This window comes from Babylonia areolata, chromosome 1 (assembly GCF_041734735.1).
Source record: "Babylonia areolata isolate BAREFJ2019XMU chromosome 1, ASM4173473v1, whole genome shotgun sequence".
NCBI classification, from domain to species: domain Eukaryota; kingdom Metazoa; phylum Mollusca; class Gastropoda; order Neogastropoda; family Buccinidae; genus Babylonia; species Babylonia areolata.
The window spans coordinates 59,419,262-59,432,695 of NC_134876.1; positions in this window are offsets into that span (position 1 = coordinate 59,419,262).

Consider the following 13,434-nt stretch of genomic DNA (forward strand, 5'->3'; position numbering starts at 1 on the left):
TTTATCAACGAAAACATAATATACACATTTAAAATACATGAAATGAAAGAACAATGAGGCTGAGAGAGCAAAGGTTTAAATAACAACGAAGGGTAGTAACTCTCTCCATTCAAAAGTCAATGTTGCTGCCGATTCGGCTAACACAGAGAGAGGTACAGAGTTACTACCCTTTATTGTTTCAGAATACATGGTTACAAGACTTCAGCTGGATTTGGATTTTCTGATGTTATTGTCAGTTCATCGCAATCGTTATGGACATGTGGGATATGAGAACGAAACAGAACTGATTCCGTGATGAAGGAAAAGAAGCTTCCCTCAACAATCGCGCGCGCGCTCACCACTGAGCTGAACAGGACTATTGAACTCAGTCGATGGCGCGCGTGCGCGCGCGCGCGCACACACACACACACACATACACACACACTCACCGTCGGGCACTCACTCACACACATACAAATCGAACAGGGAAGATATAAACTGAATACACCGAAAGAACAAAGACTGTGTGATACTTGTAACAGTTTAGAAGATGAGATTCACCTTTTAGACAATTGTGTAAAGTACAATACTTACAGACACAGATTCCTAATCGATATATGTCGTCCAAATGCAAAGCCTAGTGAATTGATCCTTCTGACAGAAATACAGCCAAGGCTGGGTAAATTTGTTCATGAATGTTTCTCTTCTTAATATGCTCATGTTTATGTTTCATTGTGTCTTATAAACTTTAACGTTTTATGACAATAAAAAGTATTCTATTCTATTCTATTCTATTCACACACACACACACACACACACACACACACACACACACACTCACACACACACACACTCACTCACACACACACACACACACACACACACAACACACACACACACACACACACACACACACACACTCACTCACCACACACACACACACACACACAAACACACACACACACTCACACACACACACACACACACACACACACACACACACACACTCACTCACTCACACACACACACACACACACACAACACACACACACACACCACACACAAACACACACACACACACACACACACACACACACACACACACACACACACACACACACACACTCACACACACACACACACAGGGGCGTGGTGGGCTGCGAACGCCCTGCTCAGTGTTCTGTCTGCCTGGCAGATCCTTGCTCGAGCGATATAATAAATAAACATGCTGCACGTGCGCTTTCACTCAGGGCCGCTCTTTCTTTCTTTCTTTCTTTTTTTTCCCCCCGCCAGCCGGGCTCATCACAGCTGACACAGCGAGACGAATGATGTTTTGGCGTGCACCATTTCAGCGCAGAGGCAGCATGAACTTCTCCCAACCAGTGTGCACCAGTGATCAGGGGGTTCGAGGTCCCGCTTCGGCCTCCGTCAGTGGTGTTGTGTGTGTCCTTGGGAAAGTCACTTCACTCCGGTTTCCTTTACTCCACCCACCCACACCAGGTGTGAATGGGTGGGTACCTGACATGGGTTTTGGGAAGGTTAAAACGGCTGAGGGTTAGGACTGAGCTCCATTTACCTTCCTAAACCGGGCGCAGTAGCCGAGCCGTTAAAGCGTTGGACTTTCAATCTGAGGGTCCCGGGTTCGAATCTCAGTAACGGTGCCTGGTGAGTAAAGGGTGGAGATTTTTCCGACCTCCCAGGTCAACGTATGTGCAGACCTGAGTAAAGGGTAGGATTTTCCCGATCTTCCAGGTCATGATCTGTGCAGACCTACTTGGTAGTGCCTGAACCCCCTTCGTGTGTATACGCACGTCGCAGAAGATCAATTACGCGCGTTAAAGATACCGGCTGTGATCCATGTGAAGTGTTCGGTGGGTTATGGAGACACGAAAATACCCAGCATGTATCACTGAACCACGACAGAGTCATCGGCAAGTCGATGTTGGTCGTGTAAAGGAATGAAAGAAAAAAGTTCGGCCGGCCGAGTCCTTGCTGACAAAGTGGATACAAATTCACTACCCCAATGGCTAAAGAAGTCATAGGATCTTGAGCATCCAGCTTCTATTTCAATGCAAGGCGCGTGGTGGGAGGTGTGAGAATAGAGCCTACTTTCGAAGCGTTGGTAGTATGAGAAAAAACCCGGCACATCAGTTTCAGTTTCTCAGTCAAGGAGGCGTCACTGCGTTCGGAAAAATCCATAATCATGAGCTTCTCCCGGCACATCTGCTCAGCAGATACCTGACAGTAGTAGCATAGCTCAATGCGCTAGTTAGACCTTGAGTATACTATGCATGAATATGTACTTATATGTACATGAATATGTGCATGAATATGTACCTACCAGAGTGGAATTCTTCAACCTGATTTTGCCAGAGGACAATACTTTTGTAGCCATAGAATAGATTAGAATATGTCTTTATTACCAAGTGTACCGGGGTCACAAGGAATACAAGGAATATTGGGGGGGGGGGGGGGGGGGGGGTCGAACATAATAAGGTACGAACATAAATCGAAAATCAAACACAAACACAGATACAGTAGAATTTAGGATATATACAAGTGCATATCAATATAAAAACTTGTGCATGCTCACACATGCGCGCGCACACACACACACCCTCTCTCTCTATCTCCCTCTCTCTCTCTCTCACACAAACGTTTGAACAGAAGCCGCATATTACATGGTGGTTTTGTTCATTGCGTCGAGTGCGTGCTGCATGCGAAACCTCAGTTTATCGTCTCATCCGAATGACTGACTATACGCTCAGTTTGATTTTCCAGTCAACTTGAACTTGAGGTGGAAGAGCAAGTGTGGGAATCGAACTCAGACCCTCGTCACAGACACTGTGTCGGCAGACGTGTGTCTTAACCGTTCTGCCACCATCCTTAACGACAGTATTGATGTTGCAGCATGCGCTTAGCATACCAAAGAGAACCCCTCTGCAATGAAAAGGGTTGACCCTGGCAGAATTTTGCAGGAAAAAAACTGTTCACTTTGATAGAACAACGAATGCTCTTGCAGACAGTAGAAAAGGGAGAAGAGGGCCAGGTGTGGGTGAGCCTGGGGTGAAATGGAATTTTATTTCATTAGGGTAATGAGACTAAGCAATTTGTTTGTTCACCAGCCCTATGACACAAAACGACTTGAAAGGGGAAAGAGTGTGTGACACCCCCACCCCACACAAAGAGAGAGAGAGAGAGAGAGAGAGAGAGGGGGGGGGGTAATGAAAAACAAAACAAAACAAAAAAAACAAAAAAAAACCAGACATGGGTGGGCGTTCCTCAAATAGCGAAATCGGAGTCACAGGTGTTAGGTGTCTTTCTGGAGCGCAGAACTGAATTTTTATTTCGTCCGTCTGTGCAACGATTTAAAGAAAGATATGGCAGTTGCTCCAATGCAGTTCCTACCAAATTTGCATAAAAAAAAACAAACAGCAGCAACAACAACAACAACACAGATTTGCATCAAGTGCCATGAAGTATTTTGGGTCTTGTGGCGTTGGTTTCTGTGACGTTTTGCATCAAGATGCCAAGACAGAGAAGAACCAGGCGCTGAGCGTGGAAACTGTGTGGGCGACGGGGGTGTGGTGGGGTGGGGGTGGTGTACGGGTGTGTGAGTGGGTGGGGTTGTTATCGCGGGAAGGGAGGAGGTGTGTGTGTGTGTGAGTCATCTTCAGTTGTTGTGTTTAGTTTAATTTTTGGTTGTTGAGGAGCGAGGTTCGGGGTGGGTCCGTCGGTGAGGATGATGGGAGTGAGAGAGAGAGAGAGAGAGAGAGAGAGAGAGAGTGTGTGTGTGTGTGTGTGTGTGTGTGTGTGTGTGTGTGTGTGTGTGTGTGTGTGTGTGTGTGTGTGTGTGCACGCGTGCCTGCAGATGTGCATGTGTGCTGGGGTCCATATAGTGAGTTTTTTATGTGTGTCTTTTTTTTTACGTCTCGTGTTAGTATCAGTTGAGCGGATTAACACTGTTTCTCAGAGTGATATGCTGGTTGATAACTCAATTTTAGTATCATAGTACTTATAAAACCCAACCCGCATGGAGGTTGTCGCTGGGACTGATTTCAACTTTCCGTTTTCGTTGTCTTCTTCTGCTGAATGGGTCTTTGTTCTCATTCTGCACTGATCAGACGTACGTACATGTACACGGACATCAGTACGAGCGCACGCACGCACGCGTGCACACACACGCACGCACGCGTGCACACACACAAACGCACGCACGCGCGCACAAACACACACACACACACAAACGCACGCACGCACACACACAAACGCACGCACACACACACACACATGCACTGACACACCGTCGCACGCACACACGCACACATACTCTTTACAGGCTCATAAAAAGAGATAGAAGCAGTCAGCCAGCCATTCCAAGACAAAGAAACAGACAAGACAGCAGCGAAAACTGAGAAATGTGAAGCGTTGCCGCAATGAAACAGGAGAATGCTTGTATTGGGGGAGAAAGAGGGGAGGAGAGAGAGAGAGAGAGAGAGAGAGAGGGGGGGGGGGGAGACAGAGGGGTGACAGGGAGAGAGAAAGAGACAGAATGAGAAAGAGATCGCGGATTAGATAGAAAGAGAGCCGGCGGGGAGACCGAGAAGAAGAAGAAGAGAGTGGGGAGAGGAGGGGGGGGGGGGGGTAAGCAGAGATGGGAGGGGGGGGGGTTGCATTTCTTCAGGTTAGTAATGTGAACAGTACTTCTTTTGTTTTTTGGCTCCATCGAGCACACACACACACACGCAGACAGACAACAGACAGAGGCAGAGATAGAGATAGAGAGAGTACAGAGACAGAATGACACAGACACAAACTCGGGACACAATCAGACACTGCACAGACAAAGACAGTGACAGACAGAGACACTGCTAGACAGACATATCAACACAAGACAACTGATGAAACCGTGACAACGAAACATACGCATGGAAAAGTGAGACTGAGAAATGAGAAGCCCGGGGAACCAACACACATCACATGGCAGAGCGGGAACTGAACACGGACACACATTAACAAACAAACGGTGAAAAGAAGCTCTCTCTCCCACACGGCCACCAGAGAATGCAGCAGGAGTCTTTTCCACGTAACGGTCTACATTGGGCAACAACACTCAACAAAGAGCCCCCCCCCCTCTCTCTCTCTCACACACACGCGCAGGCAGGCACGCCATACGCACGCACAGACACATACACAGAGACTCATACGCACAGTCAGACACAAATAGACAGACATACAAACACGAATAGACATACCGACAGACAAACATAAACATAGACACAAACAGACACACACACACACACACATGCACTGTGACAGACACAAACGCAAACACACACACACACTGATTACACAAATTGTGATACACACACACACTGACACACACACAAACATACATTACACACTGACACTCATACTGTCAGTGACGCGCACGCGCGCGCGCACACACACACACTCAAGGTCAGTGACGCGCGCTCACACACACACTCTCTATCTCTCTCTCACTGTCAGTGACTCGCGTGCGCACACACACACACGGACACGCGCACACATACACCCACGGACACACACACACACTGAGGGCGTGGGCGCGAACGAACTGCTGTCTGTCTGATGGCACGTTCACACGCGAGACTCACGGGAGAAATAAACTTGCTGCACGTGCGCTTTCGCTCAGTCGGGGCTTATCAGTCTTGTCTTTCTCGCTTTCATTGCAACAAGGCTCACCACAGCGAGATGGGTGTTTTAGTGGACATCTTTTCACTGCAACCAAAAAACTTAGGACCTGGGTTCTTTGTTTGCTGCAGCACAAGGTTTTAGTGTGGGTTGTGGTATGAAGGCAGGTGGGCCGGGGTGGGGGCAAGGGGGCAAGAAAGAGTTAAACAGTGAAAGATATATAGCTTTAATCCGGAAAACCCTATTTGGACCGTGGAAACACGATAAAAAACCCCAAGCCAACTGGGAACTATTTACACATCCTCGAGACGTGCAATCGCACAACAGAAAAAAAGGTCACATAAAGTGTGCAACAGACTGCAGACTGGGTGACTGTAAAGTAAGCAACAATGCCATTCTATAATCTGATTAAATATTGTGGAGTGAAAACGATATGTGGTTCGTCCGTCGGGATCGACGAGGACCATCTAGTCATCCTGGGGGTGGGTGGGTTGGGCTCTGTGGGTGAACAGATGACTGGTCAGGCCAATCCGCGCCCAGAAGGTTCTGACGCAGTGTGGACAGGGGATGGTGGCGGCTGTCGGGGACTTGCTGGCACTGCTTTTCCTGGCCTGTCTGCGTTGCTCTGCTGCAGCGATTCTGTTGGCCTCACAGGATTTGTAGACCGTCCATGATTCACATCCATAGAGCAATGTGGTGAGAACTATGGCCTTGTATACTTCATCTGTGTCTGTTATCAACTGTTTAATGACAGAGGGAGAGAAAGGGGTGTGGGTGCTAAGACAATGGGGCCGGGGTGTGGGGTGTGGGGAGTAACGTAGAGAGAGAGAGCCGGAGAGAGAGAGAGAGAGAGAGAGAGAGAGAGAGATGTACGAAGGAGGGGGTGGAGAGCGAAAATATAATATCAGTTGAATAGAATATCATTTCATCCGGGTTAAAATGTGATCAGGGTATAAATGAATAGGAGAATGAAAGAGCAAAAGATAAAGAGAGACAGTAAGAGAGAGTACCGTAGGAACATATACACACACGCACGCAAACAGACGCGTGCACATCATCCATGAGCAGACTGTGCATAAACCGAAGCGGCAAAAAAAGATATAGTGTGTGGGAAAAGAAAACCAAGGAGGAACCCTTACATCATAACGTAAATATATATATAAAGTTCCGCCACACGGTGAGATCATCACCATCATCATCCTACACACGACCTTGGAACACAGCTGGCGGTAGGGGCAGAAATGAAGCCATGAGAAACGGGTAGTGCAGGGTGTCTTGGAGAGCAAACGTGCAGTCGAGTGTGTCTTCCTTGATAGCAGAATCCAAGTTTGATAAACTCCTCCTGTGCAATAACTTCCAAAAGATAAGGTGACTGCGTTCGCGATTCCTCCACAGAAGATTCGTTTAGGGGAGGGTAAACAAAAATATTTTTTTTTAAAAGAAAAAAAAACAAGAGAAGCAAGGCCTTCAAGACTCACTTGTGATACACTTAAAAAAAAAAAAAAAAAAAATCCAAGCTTTTTATGTATAGAGTATAGTTTCAAAATGTAATGTTTAAGATGAGAAAGATCAGTTTAAAGAAAATTAGGTCCCCTAGCATTAATTACAGAGTAATTTCCCTTTTTTACTACCTGCACCAACACGTTTGCAAAATAAATAAAACTTCCATGCTTAGCAAAAGAAGTTCCTGTTTGAACAAAAAATGATAACAATGACTGCTCTTGTTGTTGGATCAGAATATCAGATCAAAGTGCCAAGTTTAGAGAATACAAAAAATATAAATATAACAGTAAATGCAGTTTGCATATAATTAGGCTTCATTTAAAAAAAATTTTTGTGTCCATCCCAGAGGTGCAATATGGTTTTAAACAAGATGACTTGAAAGAACTGAATTTTTCCTATTTTTATGCCTAATTTGGTGTCAACTGACAAAGTATTTGCAGAGAAAATGTCAATGTTAAAGTTTACCACGGACACACAGACACACACACACACAGACAACCGAACACCGGGTTAAAACATAGACTCACTTTGTTTACACAAGTGAGTCAAAAAAGAGGTAGCTGTGTATGATGTCCCTTGCAATGTGTTGCAGATTTTTGAGCTGGTCTGTTACTGTGTGATGTTTTGCATCAGAACGCAGAGACGGAGAAAGAACTGCAGGGGGAGGAGAGTGGGGGAACGATCTTTTGCTGTGTTGTCTTTGCTTTGGGTCGGTGTGGAGATTTCGAAGGGCGTGTATTGAGAACCTTTCCTGACACTGACTTTGTTACTGGGCCTAGTAATTTACAACATCAGGAGCGCCTGGGAAAGCGCTTGCACAGCCGCTGTTAACACGTGCTTTCACTTTTCTTTGATATTTTCCCAGTTGTTACAATGTCAGTCTATATATTATTCATCATTCGTTTACCTGTTTATAATGTGACAATCTTTCCCATGCTCATTATTTTATGTTTATTTAAAAACACAGTACTTCTATTGATTCTTTGATAAAAGTTCACTGTATGTTCTGCATCACACACTGTGCTCTTGGTTTGGACCTTTTCATATGGTGTACACTTGCTCGAGAGACATATTTTGTACGCTCTCACAGAACATATAACTTAGCAACTATGTTCGAATGTCAGCATAAACCATATGCACCCACCTACCTGTGTGACTTACTTTCGACTGATCTACAAGGGGTCCCCGAAGTGTGGAATCATAGTAAGAATGAATATTTATTGATAACATTTAGTATATTATGTTCATAGTGACCCCCGTTATTTTATTTTTTAAAATTGTTTACAGGTCCAATCAAAAATGTCATTCCCTAATGACCTGATACGTTCTCCAACAAAGACATCTTCATCACACACACACACAGAACAGTGGCGTGGGGGTGGAGTCTTTCTACATTAGTTTAAAGATTTTCAGGGAAGACTCAAATGAAGTGGAAGAAGAATAGTTCCTGATCTGCGCAGGGTATTAATTCCAGACAACTGGGTCACGAAACGAGAAAGAACGCTGACCGAAGGACTTCGTACTGACAAAGAGAAAAGAAGCGAAGCAGTTGATTATCAGAAGATCGGAGTTGACAGGGTGGGATGTATATGTGGATGATAACTGTAAGGTAACTCAGGGCAGTGCCAGAAACAGATAGATGCAAGTTTGTAGTCGAGTCTGTATTGGGCATGATAGTGAAGAGATTGTAAGAGAGGTGTGACGTGTTCCCGTTTTGGTGACCTGCAAACCAACTGATTCCAGACTTTTGGGATGCTCTGTTATACCGTTTATGGATCTTTTTCCTGTCTTGGCCCAGTTGTATGGGACAAATTGCCATCCTGTGTGCGTGCACGCGCGTGTGTGTGAACAAAGAGAAAAGGTGTCTGGGAGAGCGAGAGTGAGAGAGAGAGAGCGAGCGAGCGAGAGAGAGAGAGAGAGAGAGAGAGAGAGAGAGAGATACATCAACCTGACCTGTTTAAAAGGCTCATTAAGTTTATTTCAAGAAAAAAAAAATCATTCTGGCAACCCTCAGATGGAAAAACAATGTTCAAGATGTGCTGACATAACTGCAAGTTGAGCATATGATGATGATGGAACATCAGTGACATTACATATTCATTTATAAATAAAAACAAGTGCAAGCAGTTTATTCACTTGGAATTATACACAGAGATATAAATGTATATATACATACAGACCCCGACAATCACAGAGACATATACAGTAGGAGGTACACCTTGCGTAAAGCTGACCAGGAAAAGATGCTGACACTGTTGTGAACACAGTGACACCAGTGTTCCTGATGTACAGCACATTCACGGATGCAAAGCTTTCAACATCACAACGAAGGGATGGTGGAACAATTCTTGACAGATAAGTGTTACTGCATCATTTGATTTCTAAAATCAAATCACGTTGCTTAACACTTATAAACCTGCTGACTGCAAAGGAGCCACTTCAGGACTGAGTTAAATTCATAAAATAATGATAATATAGATAAATATTTATCATACATTTCCAGTAGCCAAAGATGTTTACAACCACTCGTTATGGAAAAGCTTGTAGTGTTTTTATTCTTCAGAGATGTCAGGTACGTTTTAAAACCAAATGTGTTATATTATGTGTGTGTGTGTATACATGTTCATGCATGCACATGTATGTACACATGCATGCGTGTGAAATACTGACGTACACAGAAGCAAATTCCAGTAATTTAAGCTGCCAAATTTGATTACTGGGTGCAAATACTACAACATTTGTGTATATGCCAACATGAAAATGTCAATGGTTTAAAGCCATTACAACTTCAGCTTAACACAGTAACTGACACCTGTCATTCTGCTGTGGTCTGCTCTAATAATCATTATCAACAAGGTCTTAAACTTTCGTTTTTAAATCTGAGTTAAATGGATTAACATTTTCATGACGAAGACATCACATCAGCATAACAAGGACACAGTCATATCCAAAAAGAAGAAACTTTCAATGCCATGGATAATCATTATGACGTAATTTGCATAATATATATTAAATGTTATCACTATTAAACATTAGCCAAAATATGCAAAAGTGTACATGACTAACAGCTTAAGAAAAAGCCATATGAAAGTGAAATCTGTTTATGATTTGATTTATTATTCAAATTTAAAAATAAAAATTTAAAAAATGGGGAAAGAAAGAAAGAAAACAAAATAGAACAACAACACACGCTCATCTAACAATGGCAAAATGTCTGATTACATGCATTTTGCTACCTGCTGTGGAAGCACTGGCAATACACATGACATACAAATAAACACAACTACACTTCTTTATCAAACGTGTTACTGCTTCATCATGGTTCTGGTACAACACACAGACCAGCAGAACTAGCACTGCCACAACTCATACCCCACAGCAAACTAAATCAAGTTCAGATCTAGCCAGAAGTTACAGAAAGATAATGCAAGTACGAACATACTCACAACAAAATAAACAGCACCAGATGTCATGCACACGCACAAGGTCTCTGATTGTTTTCCCCACGGAGTGTGCTTGGATTGAAGGAAAAAAAAAAAAAATGCCCCAACAAAACCAATGACTGTATCAAACCAACCAGTCACCCTCAAAACCGTGTATGGTTGGGTAAATGATGGGGCAAAAATGGCCACGTTTCAAATTTTACATACATGTAAATGCCCACTCATAGATCAGAAACATATTGACAGAGAACAACGCTATAAATACCAAGCTTGAAATGACAGCCCTTCATTCAGTAATGTCTGGCAGTGACAATCCTTTATTTCTTTTCAATTCTATATTTGACAACATAAAAGAATTTGCATAAGTACATTAAAAAAAAAAAGCAAAAAAAAAAAGCATCCACTATATATATATATATATATATATATATATAGAGAGAGAGAGAGAGAGAGAGAGAGAGAATGGCTTCTTAGTTTGATCTTTAGTTCTGATGCTCAGCTGTGAAAATGTAAAATTTTCAGTTAATTAGTTAATATCAATGTCCAAAAAAAAAGAAAGAAAAAAAAAAGGGAGCACATTTTGACCTGTGAATTAGTATCTTTATTGCGTATACAAAAAAATTCACCAAAGTAAGGTATCATATTCTTCATTTATTATAACTGAATTATAAGTTGTAAGTTTTCCTTAATTTTTGCCATTGACCTGTATGACATGGGAAAGACTATCAGAGCAGCTTGATAATTTCTTCCATGCACTTTGGACACATGACTGAAAATGTTCCATGTGTCCAGTCATACTGTCTATATCATCACTATATTTTAGTTCAATGCAGAAGCTTAACAGACACAGGCCACACAGGATATCAACAGCAGACAGAAATCAATGAAAGTGAATGTTACAGTGTGTGTACAAGTATGGATCAGTCCTGATGTCAACAGGCAAAAATATCAAGCTAAGATGCAGCTGCAGTCTTTGTCTCCAGTTAACACACAGACAACCACAGTCACAGTGTGATAATCATCAAAGCGGTAATTGTTATCTGAGAATCAAAATGAATTTTGAAAATGAATCACTGTCAAACACACAATAAAGCAACATCTGAAGCCAAATTTTTGTTGAGAGTCCTGCCATTTGCTAGGTATACATGTACATAATTATACAGTCACAGAAAGATTGATAACTTTGTTATCAACAGAAAGACAAACATTCAAAACTGTTCTGATGAAAAAAACAACAACAACACCTCCCCTAACCCCCCCTCCCCCCAAAAAACAAACAACTGAAGCACTATTTAGTACCAGTTAAAAAAAAAAAAAAAGAAAAATAAGACAACGAACAACAACAACTAAAAAAACAGGATGGAAAGACAGACTGAGAACCAGACAGAGTTTCAGAGACAGACATATGCCAGTTAACTTAACACAGACAGACACAAGCTCATCTACTTAACAAATTACCAGGACACATTCATTCTTAAAGGAACACAACTTAATCTCTCTCTATATATATATGTGTGTGTATACCAGCTTCATATACTTGTTTCATTTTTGATCATCTGCCACAAAATCATGATGGCCCAAAGTCACAGTCTCTAGCAGGTCTCCTAATCCTTTGCAGATGCCAAGTACTAGTTGAACTTTTACTTCACCCCACACTGCCAGTCAGATTACTGATTCTATTTGTGTTCAACCTAGTTAAAAAAAAGAAGAAAAAAAAAAGAGAAAAGATGAAAAAAGATATACAAATACAGTAATATAAAGTTCATATCACAACTCATTTCCACAAATGTTACAAAATATTTCTAAAAATCTTGATACAGAAGATCCCTGCCTCTTGCTTTGTACTTAGAAAAAAAAAAAAAATAAAGGCGATCTGACTCCTTTGCAGGTACAAGGAGGTGAAAACAAAAGTTTCTTCCTTTTCAATTTTTACATTTACTTGCAGGTATCAAACCATTCCCTTGCAATTATCCACATGATTTCCTTTCTAATCTTTTAAAACCTTCATGAACATGACTGTTTTCTTTAGTTTCAGTGTAAAGAAATCTAAAAAATCATGCACTGATTTACTCCCACCAATGGTTCTCAAATCCCCAAATCGTTTCTGTTTACTTCTGTTCAACCAGATTAAAACAAGAAATGCTTTTGCAAATAAGTTCACATAACAACTAACTTCTATGTAAATGTGCTTGACTTGAAGATGAAAGGTTTGGAAAATGACTCATTACTCATAATAATTTTATCTCATATCCTTATAATGTTCTACACACACACACACACAAAAGAAAGAAATGAGCTTCATTCAGTTCAGTTTTTGTTTTTTGATGATGGATTTCATGAACTGGTTCATGTTTGTGAAACACATCCACATTTATGAACTGACAGATTAATTTGCCAGGAAGTAAAAATAGGTCAGCAGCAATATTTGGTAAAGGCATTTCGTTAATTTTTTCCAACACATTTCACCAGTGGTGGATGTTGTTGAAATCTTTGCACTTTCATCAATTTTTGTGCCAACATGCATACATTGCTGTGTATAAATCCAGACGCTAAACAACAGCGACAAATGATAATTGGGGGGGGGGAAGGTATGATCAATATCATTCACAGTTGAAGTGATACCAGTCAAAAATATGAAAAATCTGCTCTGTACAGCAGAAGCACCAACAAAAATAAGACCACGCTTATGTAAGATAATATATTCTGAACTCCCTATTTACTGCTATTAATCATGCATAAACTTATGAATGAATCAGTGCATGAATCACAGCATGTAGTTTCCCCCACTGAACACACGTATCCTCCATGAAGAACTGTTGAGTGCTAAGTAGTC